The sequence below is a fragment of the Protopterus annectens genome, chromosome 3.part0 (genome assembly GCF_019279795.1).
Source record: "Protopterus annectens isolate FY-2018-M chromosome 3.part0, PAN1.0, whole genome shotgun sequence".
In the NCBI taxonomy this organism is placed as follows: Eukaryota; Metazoa; Chordata; order Ceratodontiformes; family Protopteridae; genus Protopterus; species Protopterus annectens.
In genome coordinates, this window is record NC_056731.1 from 249,436,013 (window position 1) to 249,453,838 (window position 17,826).

General features: G+C 41.8%; 1 protein-coding gene across 1 annotated transcript in view; it reads left to right on the forward strand.

The window, feature by feature from the left end:
* The window catches only part of ULK4 (unc-51 like kinase 4), a 4,087,308-nt gene that overhangs the window by 2,086,738 nt on the left and 1,982,744 nt on the right, over positions 1 to 17,826 (forward strand). The gene's annotated exons all lie outside the window — the stretch shown is intronic.

The window sequence follows — 17,826 nt, forward strand, 5'->3', positions numbered from 1 at the left end:
TCACCTGGCGAGCCTCCTGGCTCCCCGCTGTTCACAGACGCGAGGCCCTTCCCCTTCAAAATGGATTTCTGTTCAGTAGTTCTGCAATGTTTCTAAGGCCAGAGCAAGACCGCTAAGAAAGGGTGAACCCAGAGAAGGAGATGCCCGGGAAGAGTCGTGATCCCCCTCTCTGCACCCAAAGGCTATTCACTCTTCCTGGTCAGAAGAGGCCCTGTTCCAGGAAGTAGCTCCGTTCCCAGAAACCAGCAGTCCCAGCCTTCGCAGGCCCAGGAGGACAGGGAGGCAGGCAGGGACAAGAGCAGGCTCTCCCAGGAACCTGGTCGGGATAACGCGGGTCAGCGAAAACCAGTTGAAGTCTGCCTGTCTCTACTCTGGAGGCAGCCGACTGGAGGCTTTTGGAGGCATTCGGGGAGGGCTCTAGTCCAGACCCTAGCGGCCCAGTTGTCCACCACATCGATATCTGGGTCACCATCAATTATACATTTATTTCCTCCCAGGGCCGTCCTTCCAGTCTCTCCCAGGCCGCAGCAGCAGGTCCAAAAAGAGGCGATCCACTCTGAAGTGAGAAAAGATTTCTTGAAAAAGAAATCAGACCAAATCAGATTCAATCCTAGAGATTTTACATCCTGATGAACAGATTCTTCTTACCATTCTCGCTGACTGGGGCAGTAAATCAATCCTCTCAAGAAAATTCTCTCACCCACTCCTCTAGAGTTTTCAACTCCCACTGAGTGAAATATTCTATTGTCCTTCGGGATCTAGGTCTTTTCCGATGTGCCTTCCAGAGGGCAGCAGGAGGAGTCTGTCCCCACCGCTGGGGAGACAGGCTCACGCTTCGCGGGGGCCTCAGTCGGTCTCACCAGGGGACCCCCCACAGTCCTCACCTTTGGTCGTTCATCAGCCCCAGCTGACCGAGGGCAGCAGGGTCTCTCCCACCTGGCCCTTGGACGCATTCACCTAGTGCAGGTCTTCAATCCTGGGCTCTTGGCGAGACCTGGAAGGCCGAGCTCTAGGGTCTTGCATCACATAAACCTTCCAACCATGTTCCTCTCCGCCTCTGCATTCTAATATTCTGGCTCTTGACACCCAAACACATGTTAGATTCCATCCCAGCCAGAGTTACAGATCTCTGCAGCTGGCTTCAGGTGTCCGCCTTGATCCTCTTTCCTCCCCAGCCAGCCGGTGCCCATTCTGTAGGGCTCTTCTGTCGCAGCTTTCACATCAGCTTTCTTCCAGGGGAGCATCATGCCCAGCAGTCCAAGGCTAGGACTTCTTCCTCCTGCCATCGGCCCATCATCTGCCCCCATCTCAGTGGCACGCTTCCTTTTTGTGCTAACGCTTTCCCCACTTTCCGGCTCCCGCCCCAGGTCGTGGGCATTGGCTATGTCCTTATCCCTGGTACATCACGCGCACCCGCCTCGGTGGAATTACTCCATTTGTACTTCTCCCAAGCTGTTTGCAGTGGGCCTAGCACTTAACCAGCATGACCACTTGACTGAGGGCTGCAGCGCTTCAGAAAGGCCGGCGGATTCTGGTGTCTCCTTACATTCAAAACCTTCACGATTCTCCTCCGGGTGCATGTTTCTTCGCTAGCTTCAGGTCTTTCTTCCCAACAAGAAATTTCAGATTTTTTCGGATCATTCAAACACCAACGAACAATCGAGCAAGCAAGGGAGGCCAGTCCCGCCAAAGGCGCAAGGGGGCTCACTAATCGCTTTCTCACGCGTATACTGACTGAGGTTCTCAACACTTAGCATGGTGAAGTCTCCCTCCCACCCGTGCGAAGCTTTTTTGCACTCTTCACTCCCCCTTTACCAAGAGTCTCCTTGCCTCCTCTTATGGGCCCCCCTCTCTGGGGGCTCCCCTCCCCTCGCCTCTTTTGCTTCTCCCTTCTTCACACTCCATCACTCCAGAACAGAGACCCTCTCCTCTGACTCTGGGTGCTTCGGAGCCCCTGGTTGGTGCATGCTTGTATTTCTTCAGGCTCATGCCTGGATGGGTCTGGTCTCTCCAGATCTGATATCCCATCCATCCTGCATCTGGGTTCTGGCCTTGACATATTGAGCTCCATTCTCCCCTCTATTCCTCCTCCTCCCTTGATCCTGGATTTCCTGACTACCCATTCTCTGATCGTGCCGGCTCCATTGGAATCTGACCTCTACCTGTGACTGCATTCCTATTCGCTATAAATCCTTCCACTCTTGATAACTAATGCTTACCTTCTTTCCTATTCTGCTTTCTTTGTGTGGGAAACGGTTCGCAGCACTAAAGTCCTTTCACGTTTTCCTCACTAGAAAGGTTTTGATAGCTCCCTTTGATCTTCTCTGTGTGGATTCCAGGAGCTCCTCTCAAAGGAATCCTTTTCCCAATATCACATCAGTCAGTCAATTTTCTAAGCCCTCTCTCCTTGTGAAACCAACTCTCTTTCCATTTCTCGCTTTCCGTTGGTCCTAATTCAAAAGAATCACATTGGTCAAATTCTTTCTAAAACATGTGGTCCAGTGTTTCTTAACCTCTTTAAGGTACTTTCCTTCTTAGGCCCTTTAAGAAAGTTTTTTTGTCCGGTAGATCATCCGCTCAACGTCCTTACTTCCTTCTTAGCTCTCCCTCCTCCTCCTTGGACTCTGTTCATCACCTCCTCGCCTTAACTCCTAAGCCTTTCGCCGATTTTCCACATCAGCCTCAAGTTCTTCTCCTTCAACTTTATTTCTTCTAACAATCCGTCTTTAACTCACTATCAATCAATCCATCTGGTTAAAACAAACGTCCTTCCTTATTACAGGCTTCAGGAATTAAAGTTCAACGCAATTTTATCCTCCCAGTTTCTTTAAATTTCCAATCTCATAAGCTTGGTTCTTCAATAAGATTTCATTTGTTTTTTTCAGGCAAAGCTGTCATTCCCTCTGAAGGACAGCTGTTTTCAGGCCCATTCACCAGCAGTTTATTTCCTTTAATTTCAAGTGGGCTCTGTCATACCAATTTCTAAGAACTCAAGTTGGCTTCAAGATTTCAGATTCACTTTTTTATGGCTGTAATGCAAGCCATCTTCAACATCTTTCGCACCAGCATTTGTTGGATCATCAATCTGGGATGTTATTCCATGATGGTTTTTCCACATGAAATATTTAAACATATTAAACTTTATAAGCATTTTGTTGACGACATACTTATTGTATGGGAGGGTACTGTACAAAATTTTGATCAGTTCTTATGCTATCTAGAGACAACTACTACTTTTCTCCGATTTACAAAAGAGGTATCTAATACAAAGGCACATTTTTTAGACGTCACCCTGAATCTCACTGATAGTGGATCTATTGTGTCGTCTTTGTATAGGAAACCAGTGTGGAAAAACACTTTTTTGAGCTATGACAGTATGCATCCTAGACATGTGTTCTATGGCATTGTCAAGAGTCAAGACTATGTAGGGATGCACACTCCCTTCAGATTGAAGCAGATTTTATGGAATCTCTGTTTGTAGATAGGGGTTACCCTATAGGTCAGAAGCATTAGAAATAGTGTTTTGAGGGACATTAGTTGCCTAGGCACGCCATCTCAAGTGACAAATGTTGTTATGTTGAGTCACATGAACTATAGAGATGGATATAAAACACCTGGCATAGAAAATATTTTAAGATTCAACATTAAATTCACTAGTGATATTAATAATATACAGCAAGTTGTTGCACGGAACTGGAAAGTTCCAGTTTTGGACTCCCCAACTAGAAGGATTGTTAGTGACAGACCAAGATTTCTATATACCAATAGTGACAACTTGAAATTGATCTTGTGTAATGATCATGTTTATATGTGTAAGTCCATTACCCCGATGACTCGGACTTCAGGCACTTATGCATGTAACAGTTGTAATAGATGTGCTTATATTAGTAGAGTTCAAGATTTTCATCATCCTATTACAAAGTTTACGTTTGTTCCTAGCATTTATGCCACATGTAATACGAGGAACTTAGTCTATCTTGCTAACTGTCAGTCCTGTTCAGCCTTTTATGTGGGTCTGACAAAGAGAAGGTTACAGGACAGAATATACAATCACCTTTACGATATACGTAAAGGTAATGAAACCAATGCATTAGCACGACATGTTTTGGAGTATCCTTCCCATGTGTTTCATTTTAGGGTCCTACAAGTAGTGAAAATAAACCCTAGGGGTGGTAACACAAGTAATGATTTATCCTCTGTTGAGTTAAAGTGGATCATAATGCTTGGTGCCCACTTAGCCCCAGGTTTGAATAATCAGATATCTATTAAACCTGTCCTTGAATCGAGACGCTTTTAATAAAGTCTATACATATATATTTTTCATGTATACTTTTATATTTTTGACAACGCCCACTAGATGGGTTGTTTACCCTAGGACGATGTGTTTTATACACTATGTGCCTAGTTATCATTTTTATATGTATTCATTTTTATATTTATGTTTTCATTAGTTAAATATAGCGTACTTTTATATTAGGTCTTACAGACACTTTATTGATTGTATATGGATATATTCCCTTCATAGTTTTTTATCTGGTTATATATTTTGCTTGTATTTAGGTGTGTATCTCCTTATTAAATCTGTATACATCATTACGTGTTTAGGAATATATTCCTTCTTTATTAAGTACATGATGCCCTGATATGAAGATTTTTCATGCAGCTTTGCACAGCTTTCAATGCACTTTTATATTTACGTGATCTTATAGTGCTTTTTAGTGAAGTTTACCTTTAAACTAGCCTTATATATTTTAATTAATTGCTCTGTTAATTGAATGATTTCCCGCCTTTGGAGGTATCTAAGAGCTTGTTTTTTACATAATGTTGTCTGATGAAGCGTGGGTATTCCTACGCGAAAGCGCTTACCACATTTTTATGTCAAAATAAAGAAGGTTTTGCTTTAGCTTCAGAATTCGTTTGGATTTCCTACTTTTTGTATTGGATTTTACATCGTGGTTGGATCTTCAGTTTGTCTGCTTGATTTACCTGCTCTGTTTGGCTGCAGATCATTTTAGCGGTTTGGTTGCTTCTGTTTTCTACATAAACATCCTACTTCCAATACTTTTAAATCTGTTACTATGTTCACTATCTCTAATACAGTTGGTTTAGACTTAGATTTCTATTTTCTAGTACTTGCTTTTTTGGCAGCCCCCAGTATTAAACTCAGTAAAGCCTTAATATATCTAGGTAATTCTGATTCTATACCACAGCTCAGAAAAATAAGTTCCTTGGTTACACCAATTTGCTTACCTGGTATTTTTAATAGAGTAGTCTACATGGAAATTTGAAAGTCTGCCAACTCAGTACACTCCCAAAAAATGTTCCCAGTTACCTCTTTCTTCCCCATCACACCTCCAACATTTGCAATCTACTTGAAGAATAATTCTTTGGAGTCTGCTTAGGGTATAAAGATACCTATGCAAACACTTCCAAGCAAAAGTCCTAAATCTTCTATACTCTGTTGCATATTTTGGGAGCCATACATATATCTTCCCATTGTTTCTTTGTGAATTACATATCCAAATTCCTGTGATTGATTCCTGTAGGTATCATGCAATATTTTATATGTCCTACTAATGATCCCATTTTTAATGGCAGCTTCTGTGCTAGATTCTACTATAAATGCTACCAGTGTTGGTCTTTCACTTAGGATACCCTATTCTTTCTCTCTGAATATGCTCTGATATCAATCCTTGATAGGGAAGGCAGTCTCTAGTGTGCAGTCCAAATGTACTCTTGGCCCCTTTCCATTCTATTATCTCTTCATCTCTAATTATTTGTTCCCAGTACCTTGGATTCTTTGCCAGTTTTCTCCAGTAAATTCCACCCCTCTTGTCTATTTTCTGTACCCCTAATTGCAGTTATCCCTATTGGCAGAATCTCCTTTCTCCATTCCCTTGTTGGCTTAGTTCTTAGAACATTTTCTGCTATTTTATGATTATAATATTCTGTGTGGCTAGTGTTATTCTCCTTAAGGATATGCATCCAAGATTCCTGTCTCTCCTTATTTCTTGAGCTTTTCCCCTGTTTCATCATTATCCCTTTCCACTTTGAATTATAGCTTTCTACTTGTTTTATGTATAGGAGCCTTAACTATGTAGCTCTAAAGTATCCCTTCAAATTAGGTAATCCCAAGCCACCTTGTTCTATTGGAAGGATCAACTTATCCAGCTTGACTCTTTCCCTCTTCCCCTCCCAGGTAAAATCCTTCAACTCTTTATTAGTTGCTATCCACGACTTCGCCTCTGGTTGATAAAAATATGCCTGACCTGTGTATAAAACTAAAGAGACTAAAACATGTTCACTTCTTCTATCTTGCTATCCGTATCCATAAAACAAAGCTTCCAGTTTCTCGTTTTTTGTATTATCTTTTGTTTAGTCTCTTCCCACGTACCTTTAGCTAGCATAACGCAATCCTTTTTAACCCATATTCCCACGTACTTAATTTTATCATGTCTCCATAAATATGGGTATTGCTGAACCAATTCATGTGTGGGTGCATAATTTACATAAATATGGGTATTGCTGAACCAATTCATGTGTGGGTGCATAATTTACAGCTATTGACTTTGTTTTATCTTTATTAATTTTGTATCCCAAAAAGACTTGAAACTTCAAAATGTTCCACAACACGGAAATGCCATTTTCTGGTTTTGTCAGTTACAAAATAATACCATCTGCAAATAAAGCTGATTTTCTTGATTACCATACCAGTTATATTCTTGACTTTCTGAGTCCCTTATTTTCTTTGCCAGTGGTTCTATATATAATGCAAATAGCAGAGGAGAAAAAGGATACCTCTGCCTGATTCCTCTTTTCAAGCAGAACTTATCAGTAACACTTTAATTTTCACCTCAGATCTTCATATATCTTCCCAATTAACTTTATCATTGTATCAGGAGAATGCAAATACTTCCATTGCCCTACTCATAAAATCCCAGCTTACTCTGTTGAATGTTTTCCCTGCATCAGTAGTAACCAACAACAGTGGTATTTTCTTACATTCTGCTTCCCTCAGGATCATTATTGTTGTCAAATGTTTGCCTCCTCGCCACAAAACTACATTGATCCAAATCTATCAATTTTGGCAACATCTTTGCCATTCTTTTAACCATTATAGACATAAACACTTTTTAATTGTGGTTTAGAATTGAAATGGGTAAAAAGCTGATCTGATGGGCTTTTACCATCTTTAGGAAAAGTGGTCTAAAACTCAAAATTTTCATCACAAGACAGCATGTCAGAAAGATGGCAGGGCTAGAGGTGGATCTGATAATTAATTCAGATCATGTCTACTCAGTAGCAAAGGCAACGTTTGAAACCAAAGGTAGTATAAACAGTTGTATTGGAGGTTTCAGTGCTACTTGATTTAAAGAGAGGGCTGTCTGTTGGCCAAAGAATACAGTAATAATATGTATCAATGAAATAGTGGACATTACCTCATAGAGAAGGTTTAAACATGAGATCCAGGAGAAAATAACATAGTATAGATGTCACAGAAAGAGAAGAAATAAATGAGACGCTCCAAAACCTTAAGCCATACAGCTCCAATATAGACAGCTGAAACAAGATGGTATTCAGATACTTAGGCAATTAAAAGAAGAGCTACAAAAGATAGATGGCAAAAATTATTTTGAGGATGAGAGAATTTTAGTTCAGAGGATAGTGGTTCAGGAATTGTATGAGTCTTAACTTGCCTGGAGCTGTGAGAGTTTTAGAAGCATGAATCTGTCAACAGAGGACTGAAAGAATACTGTATGAAACAGAGGATGAAAAAGACATGCTGATCAGCACACAGAAAGGAATATTGAAGAGGTTTAGGAATTATTATGAGCAACTGTATAGAGAGGAAGAAATTGGGGTGTGCAAAACCCAGTTTATAAAAGAATGTTTAAGTAAGTTGCATCAGCGCTAGATATGCAGCAGGGAAAGATATAAAGAGGGAACTCTCAGAAATAGATGTATGAGAAGCCATAGGGAAATAGTGTAAGTAGGGTTAGATAGGCTTATGAAAATGTCAACAGTTTTGCTTAATCAAGTATTGACCTCTGAGAAGATATGCAGATCTTGGAGGGAGGGGTAATAGCGGTTATCCCCAAGAAAGGCTGTGATCCAAAGTAGAATGCTCATATTGCCCAGTCGTGATCTTAAATCACTATTACAAAGTATTTATGAATGTGATGGCCAAAGGGCTGGTGTCATTACTGCTTTATTTAATTGATATGGATCAATGTGGGTTCTTGCTATAAGTAGAACTCTTGAAAGTTACTCTTCAGCAGTATATTTATCCCTCATGTCTAAGTTTATGATTAAGCAGTATAAAGCTAGATGGAAAAGGATCATCAAAATCAAGGCTTTGTAGGTAGTGGGACAGGACTGGGTCGAGGTAAGCTGGAGGGGCTTCTGCAGAAGAGGTAAGAATACTGCTATTGGAAGCACTAATCAGAGGAATTAGTAGAGTATTCCAGAGCAGAGATTTGAGACAGTGGCATCAAGCAATATTAGCAGTAGGAGGGAAAATGGAAGACAAGGAACAATACTGCTGAGCAGAGGTGGGGGCAACACGGCACAGGAGTGCAGTCATGGGAACATTTAGTGGAAGGGGAAAGAGCAGCGAGTTGGAAAGAGGTAAGAAGTGAAGTTTGGGCTGCATAAAGGTACACTATTATTTTACTTTATGCTACACAACAAAATGAGAAAATTGGACTGGTTAACAATGGGAAGAGTAAACAGCCAGATTAAATAAATTGGGTGTGGGAGCAAAGAGATGGTGGAGAAGACAGTCATATGTAAAATTTACAAAATGCTGCAGGTGGGGGAAGAACAGAGATAAACCTTATGAGACAAGACTGGGAGAAAGTAGAAGAATAACTCCAAATTGGTCTGGTATGATATGTTTGCTCCCAGGTAAAGCAGTGCTGGCAAGAAAATTTCATATCCTTGCATGTAAGTACCTGCACAGATATTTTGCGTTTATATCACGTTATCGAAAGATGAAAATAGTGAACACTATTTCATTGGCCCCAAAACATCTAAACATGAAAATATCGAACATTCAGAACAGCGAATTTTTTCCCACGGAAAAAATTTGCTGCTCCAAAACACATACACACAACACAAGCACATCAAACAAACAGCAACCATACACATACACTTAAATTCCTACATCTAACGCTATACTAAACTAAACATACACTACTATCTACCCACTAACCTTAACCCAAACCCTAACCCTAAGGTCCGTCACTATCGCACACTCACCTAACCCGCGCCCTGACCCTAACTCACTTAAACCGCCCCTAACCCTAAAGTCTGTCACTATCACACACACTCCTAACCCTAACTCACTTAACCCACCCCTAACCCTAACGTACAAACAATCGCACACTTACCTGAACCCAACCTGTAACTTTCCATCACAGCGCTAAGAATAGCGAAGCCACAGAAATGGCCAACTGAATTCTTTCCCAAGGAAAGAATTTGCTGATGTTCATCGTGTTTCACTGTTGCAGTCATAACTGTAGGGTGCTCCTGCCGGCAGGCAGCCCGAGGTCGGCCAGAATCCCAAAGTCTGGGTCCGGCGTTGGCTGTACAAGCCAGTACCCTGACGTCAGTACGCTCTGGTACATAGCCCTCAGCCGACGCCATCTTCTCCAGTCTTTCTTGCCGTGTGGTGGAAAGCAGCTCGCAAGTCGTTGGTTGGCGATTTTCGAACAGTGTTTTTGGTTGTTGTCGGTCCGAAGTTCTTACTTCTCTTCTCAAAGCTAAGTACCCGTTAGAATCTTTTTCTTGTTCCTCCAATGTCAGAAAAAGTTAATAATTGTATTACGTGTGGGAAACAAATACCTCATAATGATTTCCACTCTTACTGTCTACCTTGCTTAGGCCCTGACCACGACGTTTCTTGTTGTCGGTTCTGTGCCAGGTTTAATTCTCGTACTATCAAACGCAGGTACGACTGGGCTCTGAATTACTTTGGCAGACGCTTCAATTATAGAATGTCGTCGGATTCTACCGGTATTCAAAAGAAGCGCAAAGACAAGGACAGGCCTCCGAGGTCCAAACAGGACTCGTTGCAGCTGGAGCCAGCGTCCGGTTCGGCTGTCGTCAGTGAGGCGCTTTTGCAGCCCCTGTCGTCCGCCACTTCTGAACCGATGGCCGATACGGACTCCCATGGGGAGCCATCTAGGCCTTCTATTTTATCTGCTGCAGTACCTTCGGACGTCGCTCCCTCAGATGGGTCCGGAGCCGCTGTGCAGGTACCGGCTTCTGAGGGGGTATTCAGGCCTACTCACATCACTATTTCAAAGGCAAAGACAAAGACTCCTGTTAAGTCCAAAGCTCCTGCTCAAAGCTCCTGCTCAAGCTACTTCTGAATCTACTCCCAGGACACAGAAGCAATTGTTAAGGATGGCAGAAGATTTGCTTACTATGATTAGGGGTTCTCACCCCCCCCCCTGAGAAAAGGCCTCGACAGGATGTTCCTATGGATTCCTCTGACCAGGCTTCTATATCTTCTGTCTCTTCCTCTGATCAGGAATATTCTTTTCCTCCTTATGAGGATTCGGATGCTGAGGACTCCTTGCCCTCTGCCTCTCCGCCTGAAGATTTTTCTTTTGGGGAAACCTTACATGAGATGAGGGAACATTTTCATTGGGAAGGTCAGGATTATTCTGCTTCCAAGAAGAGGCTTAGAGAATTCCTTCTTCTTCCTCAACATAGGCCTTTGGCTATCCCTCCTGTTCTTGACATTGTGGATGATGCTTTTTCCGAGGCTAATTTGAATCCTGACTCCATGCCTCCTGCTCCCTCTAAGCCTGATAGGGTTTATAGGGTTCCTGAATCTCATTTGTTCTTGTTTAAGAATCCTTCTGCAGATCCTGAAACTATATCTCAGGGCTCTAAGGCTGTTAAGTTGCTTCTTCTAAGAATCCTATTCCCTCTGAGAAGGATTCCCGTGCCTTAGACAGGTGGGGTCAAAAGGTATATACTTCTGCTACCCTTTCTGTTAGGGCTTTAAATTGCCAGTTTCATATGTTTAAGTATCAGCTATTTCTTTTGTCTGTTTTAAAGCAAAAGCTTGCCTCCCTTCCTGCATGTGCAGAAGATAAGGAACTACAGGATGTATTGCATGCAACTGAACAACTGAACAAACATAGCTTGCATTGTGGTTTTGATGCTTTGGATGCTTCTTGCAGGGCCGCAGCCTCTGGTACTGTTATCAGGAGACATGCTTGGCCGTGAGCAAAGTTTACCTGAACAGGTTAAGGCTAAATTATTAGATGCCCTGTTCAGCATGATGTTCTTTTGGATCTAAGGCTGAGGAGGTTATTAAAAGATGGAAGAAAAGGCAAAATCTATGCAAACTGTGAAAGATTTCTTGCAAGTTCAGCCTCCTAGATTTTCCAGGAATTGGCCCTCCAAGAATTGGTCCTTTCCCACGTCTGACAGGCCTCAAAGGGGAAGATATAGACGCTCCAGAGGTCGTGGCCAAGCTCAGGCCTCCTACAGATCGAGACAATGGACTGCTTCTTCACCTAGAAGGGGAGAAGACAGATCCCAATCTCAAAGGAAGCAAACTCAATGACTCTCTCGGTTGGGCTACAGGACCTCTTTACCTGGATGCCCCTCTCGGAGGAAAACTTTCTGTTTTTTACAGAAATTGGACTCATATTACCCAGGACAAATGGCTATTGGATGTGATTTTAAAAGGCTACAAATTCCACTTTCATACCTTGCCAAGGGCTTTCGGTTGGCCAGATCTGCCAAAACATCAATGGTCAGAGGCCTTAAATCAAGTGGATGCTCTTCTGGCCATGAGAGCCATAGAGCCTGTTCCACTCTCAGAGATGGGAAAAGGTTTTTATTCAAGACTGTTTCTAGTTCCAAGAAAGCAAAGCTCATGTAGACCTATTCTGGACCTTTCTGTGTTGAACACCTTTTTGGAAATTCCAAAATTCAAGATGCTTACTCTGCAGCAGCTGATTCCAATGCTCTCTCAAGACGCCTGGATGGTGACATTGGATCTAAAGGAAGCTTATTTACACATTCCCATCAGGCAGGAATGCAGGAAATTCCTCAGGTTCAAGGCAGGCTCGAGACACTTTCAATTCTCTGTACTGCCCTTTGGTTTATCTACTGCGCCCAGAGTCTTTACCAAGTGCCTGGCACCAGTAGTGGCTTATTGCAGACTCCGGGGGATTCAGATTTACCCCTATTTGGACGATTGCCTTATTCAGGCAGACAGCAAGGATCTTTTACTTCAACATCTGGATTTTGTTCAACGTCGTCTTCTCCTACTGGGATTTTCAGTGAACACAAAAAAGTCATATTTGATCCCTTCTCAACAAATGGTATTTCTGGGAGCCCTCTTAAGTGCATCCTTACAAAGGGCCTTCCTCACTACAGAAAAACAAATACAGCTGGCTTCAATTTTCAAAACTTTGGCAACTCTACCTCAGCTCACTGCAAGGAAATTCCTGCAGGCACTGGGCTACATGGCTTCCTGCATTCTGTTGATTCCAAATGCAAGGCTTCATATGAGAAAGCTTCAATGGTATCTGAAAAGTGTATGGTCGCAGCATTACCACGATCTGGACACTCTGATTCCTCTGATCCCCTGCCTCCAGAAGGAGTTCCTTTGGTGGTCCAGGGTGTGTGCGTTAAACGAAGGAAAGCCTTTCCGTCTTCCTCAACCTTCTCAAATCATAACCACGGATGCCTCAGATTATGCTTGGGGAGCACATTTTCTAGGCAATTGCCAACAGGGAACCTGCACAAAGGATCATCTTCACTGGCACATCAATCTGAAGGAAATGTTGGCAGTTCAAAATGCTCTTCTAGCCTTTAAGAACCTTTTGCATCCAGGACCTCTTTTGATTTGCACGGACAACACCACAGTCATGTGGTACATAAACAAGCAGGGGGGTTCTCATTCGTACCCCCTTTGCAGACTAGCTATGGCTTTATGGGACACAGCTCTAAATCTGAATCTACATCTCCAGGCCCAATTCATACCAGGAGAACAGAATCTCTTAGCGGACAGCCTGAGCAGGAACATTTTAGATCCTCACGAATGGATGCTGGACACCAACTTATTCAACAGGATTACTGCAGTTTGGGGATGCCCCCAGATAGATCTGTTTGCATCCCATCTCAATCATCAGCTGCCTCTCTTTTGCACCAGGTCATTCCACAAAACAGCTTGGAAAGTGGATGCCCTGTCCTTCAGCTGGAGAAACCTTTCGATATGCCTTCCCTCCTCTTCCTCTTCTTCCTCGGATTTTACTAAAGATAAAACAGGACAAGCCCAAGTTCCTCATCTTGATTGCTCCAAATTCGCCTCGACAGTTTTGGTATCCAACTTTAAAGCACCTGTTCTTGGAGCCTCCTTGGATTCTCCCTCTGAACCCTTCTCTTCGGTCCCAGCATCAGGGTCAGTTGCTACATTCCAATCTCAAGACCCTTTGTCTGGCAGCTTGGCTCTTCAAAGGAATTTGATCCCTTCTAGCCTTCCCAAACAAGTTTTGGATGTTCTTTTGGAAGCTAGACGACCTAGCACTAGGAAATCCTATGCCTCTAAATGGAAGAGATTTTGCATTTGGATGCAGGACCGAGGCTTGGACCCTCTGGTGCCTGATCTCTCTTCTATTTTGCTTTACCTTTCGGATCTTTTGTCTAATGGACTTTCCTTTTCTTCCATTAAGATTCATGCTTCTGCTATTTCTGCTCATTTCAGTACTGATCCCCCTGTTTTTTCTCATCCTTTGGTGAGACAATTCTTGAGAGGGGCTAAGAATTTAAGACCTCCCAGAACCCCTCCTGTTCCTGCTTGGGATCTTAATTATGTTTTAGAAAAACTTACTTTGCCTCCATTTGAGCCTGCTGCATCTTCAGATATTAAGTTTTTATCTTGGAAGACAGTTCATTTGTTAGCTTTGACTTCTGCCAGAAGAGTCTCAGAGTTGCAAGCTCTCATGGCTGTGGAACCTTACCTTATTTTCCACCAGGACAGAGTATCCTTGAGGACCAATCCTACTTTCATGCCTAAGGTGATTTCGAAAGTGGCTTTGAATCAAACAATTCACCTTCCTACCTTCTTTCCTAATCCTCAGAATAAAGGGGAAAGGATTTTGCATTCCTTGGACGTGCACAGACAGTTACGATTTTATTTGGACAAGACTAAAGAGTTCAGAAAATCTAACCAATTGTTTGTTTCTTTTGCCTCCAGTTCTCTTGGAAAGGCTATTTCCAAACAAACTATTTCCAAATGGATTAAGATTTTGTTACACTCATCATGGGAAACAATTTCCAGGTACTGTGAGAAGTCATTCTACTAGAGCAGCTGCTACTTCTACAGCTTTTCTCAGGGGAGTTCCTACCAAGGATATTTTGGAAGCTGCTACTTGGAGTTCTGTGCATACTTTTTCCAAGCACTACAATCTTCCTTTGTATTCTAAGACCAGGGCAGGTTTTGCCTCTGCTGTTTTGCAGGGTCTTCTTGCTGCCCCTTCTTCTGTCTAAACCTCCCCCCTTTTTTTCACTGCTTTGGGATTCCACCCTACAGTTATGACTGCAACAGTGAAACACGATGAACATAGTACAGTTGTGTACACCTACCATAAATGTAGATGTTCGAGTGTCTTCACTGTTGCAGTCGGTGTTTCCCTCCCTCCTATCCCCTCTTTTTTGTGGTGTATTTGTGTTTCCTAGTGGGATTCATTTATGATTTATTGGGGACTTCTGACATCTATGTACCAGAGCGTACTGACGTCAGGGTACTGGCTTGTACAGCCGACGCCGGACCCAGACTTTGGGATTCTGGCCGACCTCGGGCTGCCTGCCGGCAGGAGCACCCTACAGTCATGACTGCAACAGTGAAGACACTCGAACATCTACATTTATGGTAGGTGTACACAACTGTACTTTCTGCAGCTTCGCTATTCTTAGCATTTGCTGATTAGTGTTCGATATCAGAACATTTGAAGTTTTAATACTTCGATGTTCTGATATAGACCCGATATTTTTACACTCCAGTTAAATTAAGATGTTTCTGGGATTAGATGACAATTGTTGGAGCTGTCAAGGTGGCTTGAGGAGCAACTTTACTAGCAATCTAGGAGTATGAGGCTTTGGAGGAGGTTAAAAGGGGTCTCAGTGACTTGATTGAAAAGCTTGCAGTGCAACATAATGCAATAACAAAAGAATGCCTGTTACTAGGTGTAGCGTGGATGAATGTGGCAAACTGGGATATGAAGGAATTACACTGGATAGTGTTGTTAAAGGTATAAAAAAAGGGAAAAAAAGCAATAACTGGAAATTGGAAGAGTAAGGAAGAACCTAAAATAGAAGAGGGAATATGACTATTAAAGAGGGTCAGGGAAGTGGAGGAAGCTGTAGCAGAAACATATAAGTAAAAGAAAGACTTAATAAGTCGATAGGCACCATGGTGGGGATATAGGAACGAGTTAGAGGTATAATTGCAAAAAGGCCAAATTTGGTAAAAATCAGGAAAGGTACATGTCTTGGAATGGGAGTAATTAATGTAAATATGTTAAAAGTTAAAATATCATTATCTTGTTAGGAAAATAGTCAATATGACTAAGGTACAAAACACAGAGAGTTACTGTATGAAAATTGAAGGGTAGATTAACAGAGATTAAGTTGGACACCATAAGATGTAAAGAGAGAGACCTAGGGAGAGAAAGCAAAATGGTATTTACAATAAGGATATGCAGTATACGCTATATCACTATGTAAATGAAAGTCTTGTATATAATTTGTTTATTTTTAATACTTTTTTTGTTTTATTTGGATAAATTTAACACAGCTAATATTGTAATGTTGGATTTATTGTCAACATTTCTTCATGTGTGTGTGTGTGTGTGTGTGTGTGTGTGTGTTCATTTCAGAGAAAAAGATTAAGTTTGTCATCAAATAATGGAATGTGTCAAAGGGGACAGCATTCAGAGATTGTGAAATGTAAAAGAACTAATGGCAGCAGTTGCATGAATATAAACTTTGAGAATGCAAAAAATATGGATTACTTGGAATAAGTATACAATGATTATACCAATATAAGCTTTGGGAATGATAGAATATTATCTTTTACTGTGACTTATTTATATGAGCAGTGCTTTGCAAGCTATCAGATTTTAGAATAAAGTATAAGATAAAATTAATAATTTACTGTTTTCCTCTGACCCAGACTCCTTAAGACCTGTCTGATGCTTTGCTACCTGTGCACAGTCGACAAGGGACAGGCATCCCTCAGCTAGAAGAGAGACTGAAGTCCATCCGTTTTTCCCCATGAAGATTTATCCCATTCATTTCTCCACTGGCAAGAGTTACTTGGTAGAGAACAGGCTAACATCAGGTCCCAAGGATTTGCCTACCTATATTTCCCACAAGTGAATTAAAATTGCTGCCTTGTCATGAGGAGAAGACATGCATACTTCCCCTTTCTGTGTCCTCACAGCTCAATTGTAACAGTGTAAGCTGTCTCAGCTGTTAATAGGTAGGCAGTACACATAGTCATTTACCAGTACCATGGGCCTGGCAACCCCTCTTCCCCTGAGGATGAATTAGATGGACTTGTCGGTTTAAGCTCATCCTTATTCTCTCAGTCCCTGAAACATCAATGCTGATCATCAAACAGAGGTCATTTGGTCTGTAGTCAACGCTTCATCCTTCTGTGCTACAGGCTGAAGAAAGTTTTTGTCAATTTCTAATTTGCACATGCGCAGTTCTAAATCTGAGGCTTAATTCACTTAATTGTTATGCACACAGGAGTATTGCTTAGAGATCAGTGGAGGATGTGAGGCTTTTAGGAGCAGCTTTGGCAAGAAGAGATCTGTTTAAATCCTGTTTTCTTGCATTTCACATATTCATAGATTCAAAGATTAGTACTATGCTAACTGCTTTTGTGAGCTATTTTAAGCCTAGCCAATTACCTGTGTGAGAATCAAATCCTGCACCATGGGTCTGTAAGGTAAACACCATACCAACCTCTCTATTGTTAATGGTACAGTATGTAAGACTTTTGTTGACTCTATTCATGTTAATCCATTTAACAGGCCTCTAATCTTCATACTAGGGTCCCTCTAGCTCTTTTACTTGTTCTGGCATGCTTTTTAGGGAAGGGGAGCAGCTGTTGTGCAGTCCTTTGTTCAGTTATCAGTAAGGTCTCTCTTGACCCAGAGTTATTTCAACAGAATAAACTGCTAAGATAGTATGTAGCCAAGAATCATACTTGCATTGTCAGCCTATGACCATAGAAGTTGTATTGCTACCTAACTTTAGAAATAGATTGAAGTCACTGGGTGTATGACTAATAGGAGGAGAAAGATTAAAAGGTTTGAGGAAGTTCAGTTTTTTGGGGGACAGGGAGCATGAGCATTTCCAACTCTTCTTGATGGCTATAAGCATTACTGATGCTGTACATGATATCATTTGGAGACATAAGGACAGGGAATGCATACTTCATAAGTCTATGTACAAAAATGTACAGATCCTAGTGAGCATCACACGTTCAGCTGCACCATCCTTCAGCTCCAAAATATCCAATTTATCCATCAGAAGATATAATTTTCTCCATCAGAAGATGTAATAGAAATATCTGGTAAGACTTCATTCCTTAGATCAAATGATTGCCCCCCACTAAATACGGTGGAATATTTTCATAGGCATTGGTAAGACTAGATGGGACTGATGGAATAATAAGACTGATGGCAATGCATGACCTGAAAAAAGTAGCTGAAAGTTTGCCTGTAAGTCTCTGTGGAACTATAAAAAATTCTGAATGAATGAGAAAATCCTTCTTGCACT